The following is a 17,326-nucleotide window of genomic DNA, read 5'->3' as shown; positions in this document are numbered from 1 at the left end:
ACATTAATGATATCCCCTAGGTCAGTGCATGGCGCTCTGCCTGGCTGGAGAGTGGGGATTGCATGAGCGCCTGTTCCCAGCAAGCATGCCTCCCAGCCTCACCCTGCAGGGCCAGGGCGCCGCCGCCGCTCTCCAAGCATAACTTCTTCTCCGGTTTCCAAACTCCAAAACTCGGTTGCCGAGTCTTCCACCAGCGGCCACTCTAGGAGTGCTCTCTATGGTTGTGGGCTGGCTGCTGGAAGACTCTCTGTCCAGAAGACTCTCTGTCATAGGGCTCATTATCAATTGTATAGATTCTTGACAAAATAAAGATATTTTCCTGGAGATTTATGCACTTCCTTGGAAGATTTAAGCAAACAAATTTCTTTATAGGATGCAAAAGTCAGCAGTTATTTTGAATTCAGTGGCATGATTACCCTATTATACCCAGACTAATTCAGTTTTTAGGGACATCTGGAAAAACAGTAAAATTAAATGAAGGAATAAATAAAGTTAGTGTACAATTAACCTTCCTTGTTCAATTTAAATATGATCTGTACTGTAGTATAATTTTTTGCATTGTTATTTATTGCTGTAAGCCACCCAAAGTTGTCAAGGATTTCAGGCAGTCTTATAAATGTTACAGATTAAATAAATATATAGCCTACTGGGACTGTAACATTGACAATATAAAAAAGAAGTGCATTTCTCCCAAAGGAAAAATACTTAAGATTGAAAACTAGTTTGCTAAGACTAGATGGCTTCTTTTAATTAAGCTACTAACTTTGCTGGTTTTGAGTTTCTATCATTGACTGAAACTTAAAATATGTGCTTTGTCCCTTCCTGCACGGGTAAAATAATAAACCCTGTAGAATGAACTGTGTGATTTTGGTGTCTCTGAAGACGCTCTTTCATAGCAGTTCAAGCCACTGGTTTGGGTACTTTAACTAATTAATTGCCTCCCAACTTGTAAAATTTAATGTATCACTTACAACTGATTTAGAGTTGGTGTAATATTTGCTGTTCTAAATCGTGGAAATGGTTGCGAAATGTGATACATCATAAATATTTCAATTCTGTCATTAAATGCATTGCATGTTTCTGAGATAGCTAGCAAATGAAATAGCATTTCTTTACAGTTATTGTTAAGAATCTCCCTCAAGATCTGCTAATAAAAGGTAGAAATGAAAAGCAGCTTTTTTGTTATCAGTAGATTTAAGATAGTCAAGCATCAACATAATTATAAAGTCCACCAGTTTTGCTTGAGTGCCCAATGCTTGCAATAGATAGTGCATCTGTTAACTGTGAACAGCTGGTTTCCAGGGAAACTGCATGTACCATTTACCTGTGAATAATTGAGAATGACAGCTGTAATGAGGGAATTTGGGGCAAATTGTGTAAATATTCGTAACCAGATTACTCTGATAAAATATTTTCACAGCAGATAAAGATACAACTTCCAGGCTTAAGAAGATCAAGCTGAAGGGGAGGTCCATCAATGTGAAATTCAGGGGACGAGTGTTTTAACATCTGTAACAAATTCCTTATATTTGATAGTACAGTAGTGTTTGTGAGACTCTGATTCTGTGAGTCTCAAGGGCCTGAAATGTCTCCAACCAAAACAGTAGCAATATCCATCTTCATTCTTTAAAAAATCAGGACTTCCCTGATATTGAGAGTGATTAGGACACAATTGGTAATATTACTTGTAATCTATTCTAAAGAGAACAATCGCTTTGGTTACTGTACTTAAAAGTTTGTTAGTAGTGATACTGTATGGTATGATAAATGGAACTTGTCACAAGCCTCATCTATACTGATCCTCTTAGTTAATCTGGAGAATAATACCGCTAAAAAGCATTAATGCCCTTAAGACACTGTGAATATGTCTGTCCTTGGAAAATGCAATAACATTGTTCTGTATGAAAACATTCAGTATCCCGAATGATTGAAAGGAAACATTTCCTAATAGTTCTTTAAAATTTGAAGCTGGGTGTGTATCTATAATTAGTTGGGCTGTGATGTTGGTAGTATGTTGTCAGATTTAAGAGTTTAGGGGATTTATGTAGGAATACATATGTCTATTCTGGTCCTGTTGTGTTTGGGATGCCAGTGTTGTCAAGATAAAATATAAAATTGAGAATGAATTGCTGACTGATTTCCACCTGCTTTAGAATCTCTCTAAGACAATAAAGAACATTAAACACTGTTTCTTTTTTTTTTTACTTCCAACTGTCCTACCCTGTTTCCCCGAAAATAAGACCACCCTGAATAATAAGCTCAATCAGGCTTTTGAGCGCATGTGCTAAAATAAGCCCTCCCCAAAAAATAAGCTCTCCCCGAAAATATTGCAACACAGCAACAGCCATGAGTTGACACGCTCGCCATCTCCTACACCTCAAAAATAACAAGACCTCCCTGAAAATAAGGCCAAGTGCTTATTTCAGGGGTCAAAAGAAAATAAGACCATGTCTTATTTTCAGGGAAACACAATACTAGCTAGCCTGGTGTCTATAAAACAAGTAGTAGACTTGTCCAAACTCCTAAGACATCTATAGAGTATAGCTTTTAATTGGGATTTCAGCTATGAGGAATTGGTATACTGTCCTTGAAACTGTTCATTATTCATAAAGCTAGGTCTTTGGCTATAAGGTTCTCCTACAGATATTTACAGACTCAGATATCAAATCATGGAGTAACTCATCCAATACATTTTAATTGGTCAAGAAAAGCTTTCCGAAGGCTTAGTAGGTTGACCAGTGTGATAGTGAAGGAAAAGGCTTTGATTCAAATCTCCTTTTCTTATGAATTCACTAAGTGCCCTATAGCCAACGTTCCATTGTCATCAGGCCTGCAGCAACAGTGTGATCCCATTTAATACATTTCCTTCCTTCCTTCCTTCCTAAATCTGTATTATATTTAAAATTGTACAACAGATTATTTTTCTTCCCAAAGCTTATTTAAAAGAGAGATCCTATAGCCTAAGGAATGTTGTCGTTACATTTTAAGTTTGGAATATAAAAGACTAACGTAATAGCAAAAATAAAACAAAGCAAAAATACAGGCTAGATGGTGTGATTTCTACAGCTAGTGCAGCTTCAGATATAGAAGAGTTACATATTAAACAACCGGGAAGTGGGGTGGGGAATGGAAGCTTCTAGCTTACTTCAACTTGACAGCTTTGGGGCCAAACTGAAATCTCCCAGAGTCATCTTCCATTATTGATTTTGGTAAGATGTTTACCTGTATCTCCAATTTCCTTTTGATTGAACTGGTTACAAGGTCCAAACAATACATACTCCCTCAATTTGTGGATTGAATCATTGGTCAGGCACAACAGAAGCTCTTTCAATGCTAAATTCTGGCCTGAACCTAAATTGAACCAAACTGTGTTCAAACAAGCTCTGATAAAGAGATTTATTGTAGAAATAATCATAGCTGTTTTCCCTCCTTCAATGTATGGATAGGAAAGTCTACAGTATATCAGGGGTGTCAAACTGGCAGCCTGAGGGCCAGATACATCACGCACAGCCCACGCCCACCCCAGCTCCGCAAAGGGGAAAACATTGTGAAACATCACATAATGGCAATGTGACGTGGCGAGTTTGACACATGTCTATATTGTGTGTCATCCATCTTTTTAAAATTATCAAAAAAACCTCCCATCTTAGCATAACTATTGTATTTAGCAATAACAAATGAAGCTTGTGCATTTAAACAAGTAAGTTAGCTCTGTTCTACATGGATAAAATTGTAGGATGCAGCTTGCTTTAATTAGAGCTAGGAAAGCTAATCCACACTCCTTCTGTTTGCTATCATAAACACATTACATATGCTTTGCAACACAATGCGAAAGTATTAGAGGGGCAGGTGTTGGTTTCAAAGCAACAAACCAACCTGAAGATGATTGAACAAAGCCAGTTATTTTCAAAACAGATTTTTGATGCAGAAACGAACAGCCTTCTGGCGCATATTTCTAAGAAATTCCAGAATAATAGAGGGGTATGAATATGGTTGCCAGTGCCTAGTGATTAGCAATGCTTCTATAAATTCTTTTATCATTCTTTTTATTTACTCTAATTGTGTTTATCCTAAATAATTCCCTGAAAAAAAATGTAACCTCATTTTGAATAGGCTAGTTGCTTTAACTTTGTAATGCTAGAATGTTTACTTTGCAGGACATTTATCTTTTGTTGAGAGCATTGCAGATTTCCCATTCACTTTGCAAATAGGAAAACAAAAGAGAACCACTTATCAAAATGTCAATCAATTACAGTACAAGGAAGGTGTGTACGGCTGAGATGGGATTTCTAGATAAAAATAACTCAGCACTGTAATGCTTATTCTTTCTCCTTCTTTTTACCTCCTCTGGGCTGCATTCTCATGTGGAATTTGCTTCCAGGCTTAGTTATTTGGCATTATTGCTTCACGTGCCTTCCTCCCAATTCATCCTGCCTCATGTTCCTTCTGTGCATATGTAGTTTATACCTTTGACCTTGACGTGTGTTGGTTTTTAAACAGCCATTTTTGCACTTCCTTAGTTTGTAATGGTGACTCTGAAAATAATCAATTTTGATTCGGCTTATCTGAAGTCCCTTTTTAAGTTGGTAAGCTTTTTTTCTTCCTCTTGATAAAATGGCAAGGATTTAAGCTGGCAGCTGACAGATCATGTATGCAGTGATCTCTTTGCAGTGCAGTCCTTCCTACTTCCTATCCTACCTTTCTTCTGAGCCTTCAGTTAACCAACACATTACTATTTTTCCACACCTACTCAGTCATATATTTTCATTCTTTCTTACTAATCATTCTTCTTGCATTCTTCTTCTAATATTTTTTAAATACACCTACACAACTTTTTTCAAATTTTCATTAATATCCTTTCTCTTTTATAAGAGGAGTATTTTTCCCAAGCTACTGTTTCCCTTAACTAGATTTCTCCTGGTTCTCATACACACCAATAGAGCCCCTCAATAACTATTACCTGCAAAAATTCAAGCAAACTTTCTTAAAAACTTCAAATACAAGAATTAAAGCAGATTGTATATCATAACAATTACATTTAAGCCACATTTCTCTGATTAAGTTTAGTAAGATCATATAAACACACAAAGCAGAAAACTGGGGATATAGTGAGAGCTATAGCAGAAATGTTTGGGATGGAGTGGGAGGATCTCAGAAAGGAAGAAACCCAGTGCCCTAAACTCTGAGGACGAAGCAAGGCACATGGGAACAGCATGCTGAAGGGGGTTAAAATGTTCCCCAACCCATATCCCAAGGCTTATGTATAGATTCTGATTTATAGATTGGTTTTGGCAGCATCTAACATTATTCATATTCTTTTGCCATTTCTCAGCACTTTTCTCCGAGAATGTCTAAATTTTTGAGTTTGACTACCATGATCATTGAGCAGGAACTGCCAGTTTTCAACATAATCCTTTAATGGAGGTAGTGGTGTAGAGAGTTGTCAGCCTTCAAATGAATGAACAGAGAAATAGTTTTGCATAAACTTGCTGTTCAAAATTTTGGATGCATAGATTTCTCTTTAAAATTGGTAGAATCTGAAAATTACTTGTTAAAAATTAATTTAATTAATGTATCAATAAACTTATACACTGCCGTCACACTAAGTAACTCTGGACAGTTTGCAAGTAAAAAAAATGATACAATCCACATAAAATTCCACACAAAAATAATAAAGGTAAAGGTTCCTCTTGCACATATGTGCTAGTCGTTCCCGACTTTAGGGGGCGGTGCTCATTTCAAAGCCGAAGAGCCAGCGCTGTCTGAAAAGGTTTCCATGGACATGTGGCCAGCCTGACCAGATGCTGAAGACATGCTTTCGAACTGCTAAATTGGCAGAAGCTAGAACAAGTAACGGGAGTTCACTCCATTACGTGGTGCTAGGGATTCGAACCACCGAACTGCTGACCTTTCTGATCGACAAGCTCAGCGTCTTAGCCACTGAGCCCCCACATCCCACAAAAATATAAAATACACAAAAATAAACAAGTTTTAAAAACAGGGAGAATTCCCTTAAGCCACCCCCAGGGTTATAATCAAGGTGTTAGTTGACAGAGCCAGCATAGTGGGAGCCAATCAAACCTCAGGAGAAAAGATGTTCCATAGGACAGGGTCAGTGACTGAGAAGACTCTCTTCCTAGACCCCGCCTATTAAAATTCTTTAACTGATGGAATCAGTTACATGCCCTTCCAACCTAACTGGATGGAACACGTTGATGTGACTGGGATAAGAAAGTTCCTCAGGGCCCATGTCATGAAGGACTTTAAAGGACAAACCAACACTTGAGTTGGACCTGGAAACAAACTGGTACCCAATGCAACTCACATAGCAGCAGTGTTAATACCCTCATAGGTGCTCCCAAAACTGCTCACACCACCTTGTTTTGCACCAGCTGAAGTTTCCAGATGCTTTTCAAGGGTAGCACATTAAGCAATGTATTGCAGAAATACATACAGGAAATGATCAGAGCATGAGTAATTGAGAGAAGGGCTTCCCATCCAGTTAAAGGTGTAACTGGCACACAATATGAAATTGAGCAAAGAGCCTCTTAGCCATCTGCCTAGGAGGATCCCAAGATTATCCAGGGGTTGTCTAGGACAGTGTAATATCATCCACGGTAGTAAGCCTCCAGATACAGGAGAGCCCCCCCCCTCCCACAGCTGCATACAATCCGTATGTGGGGATAGGAGTGAAGTTGTAGAGATGGGTCTTGCAAATCTGATGTAAGATTCATAATCTGGTGTACAATTTCTTAGATACACAACAAAATCTAAGTCTGCAGCATTCTTACTTCAAAAGAAAATTAACATGCTGCTTCTGTTACTGCTGGCTGTCAGAAAACCAAAAATACATAAATCCTATGCAGTGTTAGAGTACACACATGAGTATTAAAAAGATGATGAGGATAAATGCATTCTCATAACATCCCTGGATTTCAGGCATTCTGCCTTTCATGTTTTTTAATCAGTAGGAGGTTTTAAGTTCATTAAAGTGAAAGTGTTTACAATGAATTCCTCTACAGATAATTACACTCAGTGTGGAATAATCCATTATGGTGAGGGTATATGAGATTCTTGAGGAAACATTTTATGTGCACATTGTTGCTTCGCCATATTCTTGCATGCTGAAATGTTTCCAAATTGGAATCAGTGGTTTACTAATTGATAGAATTTAATGGTAGATTCATTTACTATTCTAAGGGAAAATCTTTGAAAATATTTCGATAATCATTAGATTTTAAGTCTGTAGGCAGACATATGTTTTTTTAAATTAAAACCTTATTACATTATGTTCTGCTAAAATGTTGATAACTATGTTATAAATACAAGCTAGTGATCTATAGTTTTGAATTTCAATCTTTATATAATGTTACACACACACACACACACACACACACACACACACACACACACATTTTCCCCAAAATAAGATAGGGTCTTAGGGCCTTATTTTTGGGGAAGTCTTATTATTTTTGAGGTGCAAGAGGTGGCGAGTATGGTCACCTCATGGCTGCTGCTGTGTTGCAATATTTTCGGGGAGGGTTTATTTTATCACATGTGCTCAAAAGCCTAATTGGGCTTATTATCCAGGGAGGACTTATTTTCAGGGAAACAGGATGTGTGTGTGTAATCTGCCATTAAATTCTATTAATTAGTAAATCGCTGATTCCAATTTGGGAGCAATATGGTGATTTAACTATATACATACAATAATATAATAAATATTATATTAATTATTATATTATATTATATTATATTATATTATATTATATTATATTATTATATTATATTATATTATATTATATTATATTATATTATATTATATTATTGCACTGCACTGCACTGCACTGCACTGCACTACCTTGCATTACCTTACCTTACCTTACATTACATTACATTACATTACATTACATTACATTACATTACATTACATTACAATGTTTGCCATTTATACTACTGCATATTTTTGGTTTGGTTGCTAACTGAGATTTATAATGAATGTGATGAGATAGTTAGAATGTTTATAAAATGAGCCAGAAGAAGATAAGGATCTGTGAATTTATTTTTTCCTGTTTCATTCACTGATAACATAGTATGTGTTTTCCGTCTTAAGAGTGTATCTTTAAAGTCTTTTTTAAGCCCCGCTTCTTAGATCCCTTCTCTGATGTCGACTCGTTTCAGCTGACCATTTCTGCTTTTTATTATACGTTTACCTTGTTGCCTTGACAACTAGTATGGCATAAATTGTTAGGTGCCTTCCTTGTCTTTATTTATATTACCATTAAATGATGGACTAAAACATCAAAATTGTACATTGGGTTTTTCTCTTTTTGTGTTGGGATTTTTTTAAGTCTTTAAGGTATTTTCTATCTCATCTGTGCTTAATAATTCTACCTTTAATCTTGCTTTCTACCAAATTATCTGAAAAATGCAATACCAGCTAGTGATCTTTTTCTCTAACTCATATGTATACATCTTCCAGATTAAAAAAAAATACCATTGGCTCGTTACATATTTCCCTAAAAATCTTCACTTTCACACTTGAGATTGTCCTTAAATTATTACTTTTCAGATGTAACTGTTTCAAGTTTTCATTTACTGGAAAACAATATGCCTTAATTTCTAATCCCCTTATTTGTTTCAGTTTTCAGGAGCTATCATAGTGTGTGGGGGAGATTTGTGGGGGGGGATGTATATTCTGCATCTTCCTGAGTGAAGAAATGATCCAAAAAACTCACATTCTGTCTCATTGGTTATTTCAGATTCCAGCCATGTTCTCTGATGATCTCTGGTTTCTGATTTGTTTATATAATTTGTAAATTTGATGAAGATTTATTAAAAAGTTTATTGAATTTTAAATTTAAATTGTTTTTATCAAATTTTAGTAATAATTTGTGTCTGGAACTCTGTACTTTGATATGGCCCAGGGCCTAATCAATTACATTGAATTTTTTTTTTAAGAGACTGGTAAGAGGTTTTATTTAATTCTTCAAGAATCACACCATCTATACCAATCTAAATGAAAATTTCTAGTAGAGCAAAAACTTTATTAATCTTATTCAAATATCATAATGTATATCAGACACACACACACACACACACACACACACACACACACATAGTTGGACTTCTTTATTGTTGTCTCTCAGTTGTAATGCTGAGCTTTAACTTCTAGCATGTCATTGATTTTGCTGGATGAGACTCTCACATTCCAAACTGGAACAATACAAATGATGTTATAATATATGTTATATTATATATTTGTTCATTCAAAGTAATTTTGTAGATAATTGCACTTAATAATACTGTTTGAATCAGAAAAATGGAAATATAACCAAAATTGTTGGACCTTGTAAATGGTCCTTGACTTACAATCACAATTGAGCCCAGAATTTGGGTTGTAAATCATTTCAGTCATAAATTGAGTAACCAAATGACTGGTCTCAATTTTATGACATAATCACATGATTGTTGTCCAAATCCAGCTTGTCCAAAGGTTAGTTTTGGGTCAGAAAATGGCAAAAAAGTAGTAAAACATGATCAAGTGATGCTGCCACTGCCAAGAGCCTAAAATGCCATCACATGACTGCGAGGGTGGTGTGGTAGTCGTAACTTTGAGGACAGGTCATAAGTAACTTTTTTCAAGTTCATCATTGCTTAAGTCATTAAGCAACCAGTCATAAACCAAGGATTACCAGTATTGTCCATAGTAGACAATATGTACAATACTTCAGAGTTCACTTTAACCAGTGGTGATTACTTGTTAAGTAATTGCTTCCATGAATGACTTGCTGCTGAAATAAATAATAAGAGAATATTATTTTATTCATATTACTTTCTTGCCTAGGTGAGACAGAGCCTATAGCATATTTTCCAAACTTCCCTCTATATGCTAAAAGTTAATGAATCCTTCTTTCATATATATTTGTATAATAATAATTGCATGTATATGTTTGAGATAGGGAAGATAATTCAGATTGCATATTTAAAAATTAATCCTTTGGCTCACTATTACATTTTTACTCTTTCTTTATAGTAGAAGCATATGTGGTTGCTTTTCAGACCAAATCCAAGTTCTATACGAAATCTATCCAATGTTCCTCATATCGCTGATATGAATACAAAATCAGGAATGATGAAGTGAATTAAAATCCTCCTAATATGTAGGAAACAGAATTTTAAAGTGGTAGTGGATTTTATTTTGTAATGACAAATGTAATAGATATCAAGGCATGGGATAAAATTATGCATTCTTTTCTTTTGGATTGCACACTTTTCTGTGTTGCTGAAAAATAATAGCCTGCCTGAGTTAGTTGTTTTGCACAGTGTAGAACTCAGGAAATCTAGCTTTTTTTATCCGGTAAAATTCAGAAGTTATTGAAGCAATTTAAGCCAGAAACGTGACATATAAAATGGTCTGAGCCAGTTATTTGTCATATGGAAATAATTTGAAGTGTTGCAAAAAGCACAGAGGTCTTAAGCTTTTTTTCTTATTGTACATGGTGTTTTGATTTAAAATTCATTTTCTGAGAAATGGTTACAGGCTGATATGTGGTTATCAAAATGCATACACTTCGAGTAGTCTACTGTATGGAAACAATTATTAAGACATCAGTAAGCTTTATACCAGAGAATTCTCACACTAGGTTGGTTTATGTTAATTTGATTTGGGAGTATCCAGGAAGAGAAAAAATGATGCACAAAAACTGCTATTACTTCAACATACTATATTTGTTTGGTCATTTGTTTTAATGTATGCCATGTTTTCATACAGAATTCATACTGACAAAATTAGGTCAGTTTTTCTGCTGATCTGCATTTCAAAAAAGTCACATTTGAGCAAACAAACACAATTAAGTGTTTGCTTAATATGTGTTCAGTTCTTGTTTTACTGACTCCCCAGAGGGATTTGTGTGAATTACATGGACTTTGGAATACCAACAAAGAAATAATGAAATACCATTTTATGTTACACTGCAAATTTACTACGTATGTGGGTATCTTTCTTTTGTGTGTATGAAGACACCCTTGCTATTAGAGGCAACTATAATTTAGCTCCCTCCCTTGATGAATAATCTGAAATATCGAAGAATAATTTTCATATTAGGTTAAATAGCCCCACAAGGATTCAGTTGGCACTTGATTCTTTATAATATGCCATTTGGCAGAAGAATACTTTAGGGATAATAGTATTCCTAAGATATTAATTTAGATATTATACACAGAAGAGGCTCACCTACTGAAATAGTGTGTGCGCATGATCTGTCTTGATTTAGAGCATCAGTTGAGATGCCAGTTTCATCCAAGAATGGGAGGAGTTGATGTTCCATTTTTTAATTTCTACATTGTATCTAAGAAGATTATTAATATATATCATATGTTAATGCCCCTGGAAGAATTTGATAACGTTTGATGAGGTATACAGCTCCTTCTGAATATATGCGATATAAAGAGATTCCCTTTAGTTATTTCCTATTCTACAACTTCTGTCTTTTTCATACACACGATACCCATGCACATCCAATTCTCTTATATACAGTGTACCACAGAGAATATGTGTAAATGCTAAATGCATAGACAATAATAGTGATGGTGGTTGTAGCTGTTTCACCACTGAATGTGTGAATGGGTGGCAGACAGAAAAAAGGACACATTGGATTTCCAAAACGTTTAAAGGCATGAATTAAGGTAAATATATGCAATATGATAACTTTTTCAAACAAACTGCAGATATCTTCTGTTTTTAAAATGTTGAAGTCTACTTATTGCAGAACCTTAAACATTAGCATTTTCCTGTAGAGTCGAGGGAGGGGTTACACATGGGTATAGTCACAGTGTGATTGGTCCATAGACTGAGGGAATTTTCTTAAATATTCCACCATTCCCTATTGGCTCCCAATTTCCTCTCAGTCTTTTTGTCCAAGCACTGCTTTGGCTCCTAGGTAGAAAATATTATATTGATCAAAATTCTTTAAAATTCCTTTAATATTGGATTTGACTGATTGACTACTCAAAATTCTAAATTAATTGGCTGCTGCTCCCAGGGACCATAGTTTCTGTTCCGGGCGAAGTAGGTGAGCCTGCCTGGCATTTCCCTCCTACCTCGTGAGGCAAGGAGCCCCGTCCAGTCCTCGGGCTAGCGGGAGTGACGGGCTCCACTCAGCAGCCATACGGGAGCAAAGAGGAGTTTTTCGAGCTGAGTGAGAGCGTGCTGAGAGGAGAAAAGCGAGCTGCGCCTTTAAAAAGGCAGATTGCGGCTTTGCGGCGCCAGCAGAGCATTGGAGCTTCTCTTTGAGCTGCAAGCTTTAAAGAACTCAGCCATGGCTCGCTGCAGCACTCCTGGTCAGGTTGGAGCCTGGGAATTCGCCAGAGAGCTACAGACAGTTGGCGCGAGTTGCGGCTTCAAAGGCAAGCGGCGAACTTGAAGGACTGTTCAGCAGCGCATTCGGAAGCCTCAGCCGCCATTTTAACTGGCCATATGGAGGCAGCCATTTTAGAACGCCTCGTGGCCTACACCTGGGACCTGCATCATGGCCGTTAATTGAGGCCAGCAGGTCACTAACTGAAATATCCTCGCCTCAGCTCCCAAGGGAGCCACTAGTGGCCATCTCCACTCCAGGGCACGTGAGTAGCTGCAATGGCAGCAACTGGATCTGAGAACCCACAGGCCTCCTTTGAGACCCAAAGTGAGAATAGGGAAGGGGATGGTGGCAGGTTCAGACCCAGGGCCACAGCTTCCAAGCCTTCGGCCACCCAACGCCCTTCCAGAGCCACAATTAGGGATGAACAGAGACGACAGCGAGCCCTGGAGAAGATAATTGCTAGAGCTGAGAGACAGGCCCAGAACTCTAGATCCGAGTCTGATACCAGATCCAGGTCTCCCATCAGGCCTGCCTCTATCCAATCTGGCTCTCCACCCAGGGGTTTTAGCCCTTCTTCACCTTCAGTTTCTCCTGCTAGGCCTTGCAGGCAATTGAGACAGGAGATTTTCCCTTCTCCTCCCGCCCCCCCCCCCGTGGGTTATCGAGAGTGATGGGGGGATCCCTTGGAAGGTTCCTCTAGAGATTACCATCAGTTACCTGGGTTTGCTCCCCAAGGACCTCCTGCCCCAGGCCCATCACAGGAAGACCTGGAGGACTTGGATCTCCTCCCTGAAAGCATAAGGAGGCTCATTTCTACAGCCATTACAAGGGGCATTCCCACGGGTCTGTCCCAGAGAGAGAAGACCTCCCAAGGTGGGAGGGCCCGAATGGACTCCCAATGTCGAGATGCCTCATATGCTCCTCTTAGACAGGACCACACTAGGCCTCCTTCCCCTTCCATGGTCAGTGAGGGTTCCATCCTGGGCGAGGACATGGGGTTCTCAGAAGATGAGGAGTCAATTCCTCTTGATCCCGCAGCCTTTCCAGGACTGTTTCCTCCAGCCATGTTCGAGACCCTTTTGCACAAGGCCAGGAAGACCACTAAGATAGGGTCAGCCTAGGGACCCGAAACTGGCAATGTTTTCTAACACCGCTACGAACAAAGAGGAAGTGCCTGCGCCTCCATTGTTTCTAGAGGTGATAAAAAAACCAGTGGGCCCAGCCATCCACTTTTCCCAATCCGGGGAGCAGCGATCGCAACTTCTACAACATAGAGCAGGCCTTTGCTCTAGCCCTCCAACTGCCAGCGATAGACACACTCATAGTTGCCCTTGTCTCTTTCTCCTCCGTAATGTCAGGGGATGCAGCCGACAAAATAGATTCCCCACATGGGATCTCCCTCTCCCTAGCTGGTTGGCTAGTAGTTCCAATTCAAAATAGTGATTGTCACCTAGGAAGCCCTTTATGACATTGGGCCTTGTTATTTGAGAGGCTGTTTGTCTTTAGTGGTTTTTGCCTGCCAGTAAGATTAGATAGTATGGGGCATTCCAAGTTCCTTAAATTAATCAGTGTAATGTATGGTCTGGAACCTCAACTTCTGTGTTGCCGCATCTGCCGTCTAGAACAGCACCTCCCTGAATATTGGCATAGCTCTGACCCTACAAGGGTTCTGCAAGTCTTTAAAAACTTCTCTTTGCTCCCAAACCTCATTAGGTTGGCAGATTTTCTTTTGTTATCTGTTCAATGAGTTATGTACACATCCCTTTCCCTTTATATTATTTTTAATTTTTGATTATTTAAAGCTATTCACAGTCACTTTAGAGTCAGGCAGCCTTCCAAATTTAAAAAAACAAAATTAGGTTTGGATTCAGCTACTCTTTTATTCTTGTTCATTGTCCAGAGTTCCTGTGGTAGAGGAGCAAGCATAGATATTTGTCAGAGAGAGAGAGAGATAATATAATATTTCTGTAATATCCTGCGTAGCAATGTATCTGCAGCTTCATTTAGAGATTATTAGACAAACATTTGGCCTAGTTGCCTCTTGATGCTAGCCAGTCGTACTTCTAGTGTTTGATGAACTCCACAAAAAAATTAGCAACCAAATCATTGTGCCCACTAGATATTCCATCTGTCTAAAACTTTAGACCCAGTCCAAATTCTAATGAGTCATATCCCAGTCGACAGTGAGGCATAAGGGATGCTCCCTGCTCCTGCAGATTTTTTGTATATTGCAAATGGAAAAAAGAGCCAGATTGAAGAGAGATATTGGAAATAAAGAATGAAACTGAGAAGTGCTGACAACACTTTCCTGAACTGTGGAAATGCTGCAACATATTATGCTATTATAGATTAACTTCTCTACTAATTCAGTGGGGAATAGAGAAGACAGTCAAGCTTGCTTCAGAATTTCCACATCCAGGTAGTGCATATATTCAATTTTTGTCCATATTATACCTTCTAGGTTGTCTTAAGACAGTTTGTCAGAATAGTTTATACTAGAAAATCAGAATTTGTAGTGGTCTTGGCCTTAGACGTTTAGGGCATACCCTGAATGCCGTACTGCATCTTTCCTCTCCTAGTGATTAGGTAGCAAAGAGAAATAGACAAGCGCCCTGTAGCCATTGGGTGTGTGATATAAACCCAGCAGGATAGTTCCATGTGTTTTCTGAATAAAAGGGGTGGAGGTAAAACATGAAAAGAAAATATCCCAGTGACATAAAGCTTAAAAACATGTCAGCATTCTTCTATATAGCATTTTAGGTTGCCAGCTGACTTTGATTCCTTGAAATAACAAGAAATAAAACAAAATGTTATTGTGTGACATTAAAAAATAATCTTGTGTGTGCAAATAAGTGCGATTTTATTATGCTGAATTCCAAGTTCCAGAATGTGAATGAATATTGGAAGCAGAATCCTTTGGCCTAAATGAGAGAAATGCTGCTATCTTGGAAGAACCTGAAGATAATAATACATCAAGAGTAGCATAATTCCTGGCTGTTCCTGAGGATTATTTCATTCAGGGCTCCAAGAAAGGAAGCTAAACATGCAGAGTGGCAGACTCATGGCTTTTCAGAACGTCTTTTTAATTCCTAGGAATCTGCTGACATGGTTACTAATTATGCATAAGAGTAAAATATAAGGGGGGTTAAAGTCTTGAAATGTCTATATTTGGGAGAAGGCAACAGGCAGGATTTATGAAAATGGGACAAGGGAGCAATGCTGATTCCTGTTGGATTTTATTTTAAAAATTAGTTTTAACCCCTCCTGCTTAGTTGCACCAATAATGCCTCCAAAGCTTTTAGCTCTAGCAAATAAATCAGCAGATCCCTGCTGTCTATTGCATAAATAAAATATGCACGTTGTTAACTCTGCATTATTACAGGGCATCTGCACTTCAGTTTTTATGAAAGTGTCATCTGTTGTTTTGTGTTAGCCTTGTCACAGTTTCTGTAACAGAGAGAGGGGAAATATTGTCTTTGTGCATGCGTGCAATGTACAGTAGTTCTTCCTATTGTCTCAGAAGGTATTCCTTGGCCTTTTTTCCCTCTTCTTCTTCTTCTGTCTGTGTGTATGTGAAAGAGAGCTGATATATTCAGAATCATTGTGCCAGAGAGATAAATGGAATTGCCAGAGGGTTAGTAATATCCTTTTAAAAAGAGAAATAGCCTTTCTCCCTAAAGGAGGTGGGGAAAATTAGAGCAATTACATATGTATTGTGAACTTATAACCCAAAGAGAGGGAGGATTTTCCACTCAGTGCATAATTGGCTGCAATTTACTTAGAAGAAGAACAAGAAGGAGAAAAGGCAGCAACTGTGCTTAGGAGTTTCAGTAAAATATGATTTTCTTTGCATATCAATCAGTGGGTAGGCAGCAAAAAAAGTAGGCACACCAGGTATTATGGCCTCAATCACAGTCAGAAGATGCAACTGTGTACACAGATGAATTTTAAATGTTCAACAATGTTTCCCTATGTTGGTGGACTATCACAATCCCTTAAAAGTCCATCTTGAGTTGAATCAAATAAACTAAACTTTATCTCATAACACCTGGCTTTCTTTGACCAACCGCAATCAATTCCTCTCTGTTCAATTTATTCTCCATCTGTAAGACCCCAGAATTAAATGCAATTTTTCATTACAACTTTAGAGGATATTAGCACTAAAACATTTGACATAATGAGTTCAACACATTTGCAGACATTGCTGAAGAAAGGCAGGCCAGTGTTGGATAGTGTCAATGTAAGAAATTAATGTTTTAAGTAATTGCATATAGCAAGTTCTACTAAATCAAAGACTGGGCTCCATTTAATTCTAAAAGCTCACCAGCACTTGTCAGATGACCTTTAAGTAATCACAAGACATATTGATAGTCTGCATAAATGTTCTTGAAATAAAATATCCTCCCTGGATTTCCACTTCTGGCCCTTGGACTCTCTCTTGGCAGCCACAAAAGATAATAGGCTTATCTGGTAATGTTTTAAAACCTGCTCAGATAAGCATTTGCCTGGGGGCCTCACCTGCCAATCTATTCCCTAGAAAGGCTTTTTGTTTCACTTCTCTTGGGTAGGAGAATCTTCTTGCAGATATATCTATTTTTCCACCAGGTTAATAGCATATAAGTGTTCATTTCTGTTCGATGTTTTGCATTCTTTATGACAGTTTGTTTGTTATTTGTTATACTTTCCAATGCAGCAACAAATATTCTTTGATATAGATAATAACACATACCCTAAGTAAAAACAATAAAATAACTGTATCAATTCATATTGCAGGAAATATAATCACACTCGCTTATACACCCATAAAGATTAAAGTTCTATCCAAGTATAATTTAGGCACAATTAAAATAATATTAAACTATCAGAAATACCTAGAAGGAAATATCCTAGTAAGCTTATGACAAAAGGGCAACAATGTAAGCAACAGACTGATCATTTTAGTCAGTATTTCATAAATGGAAACC

The 17,326-nt window shown here is 37.7% G+C and overlaps 1 protein-coding gene across 7 annotated transcripts in view; it reads left to right on the top strand.

Annotated features, from left to right (window-relative positions):
* The window catches only part of PTPRF (protein tyrosine phosphatase receptor type F), a 549,550-nt gene that overhangs the window by 319,333 nt on the left and 212,891 nt on the right, over positions 1 to 17,326 (top strand). The window lies entirely within an intron of this gene.

This window comes from Natrix helvetica, assembly GCF_964273705.1.
Source record: "Natrix helvetica genome assembly, chromosome: 3".
Classification (NCBI taxonomy): Eukaryota; Metazoa; Chordata; class Lepidosauria; order Squamata; family Natricidae; genus Natrix; species Natrix helvetica.
The sequence above is the reverse complement of the archived record's forward strand: the minus strand, read 5'-3'. Positions and strand labels throughout refer to the sequence as shown.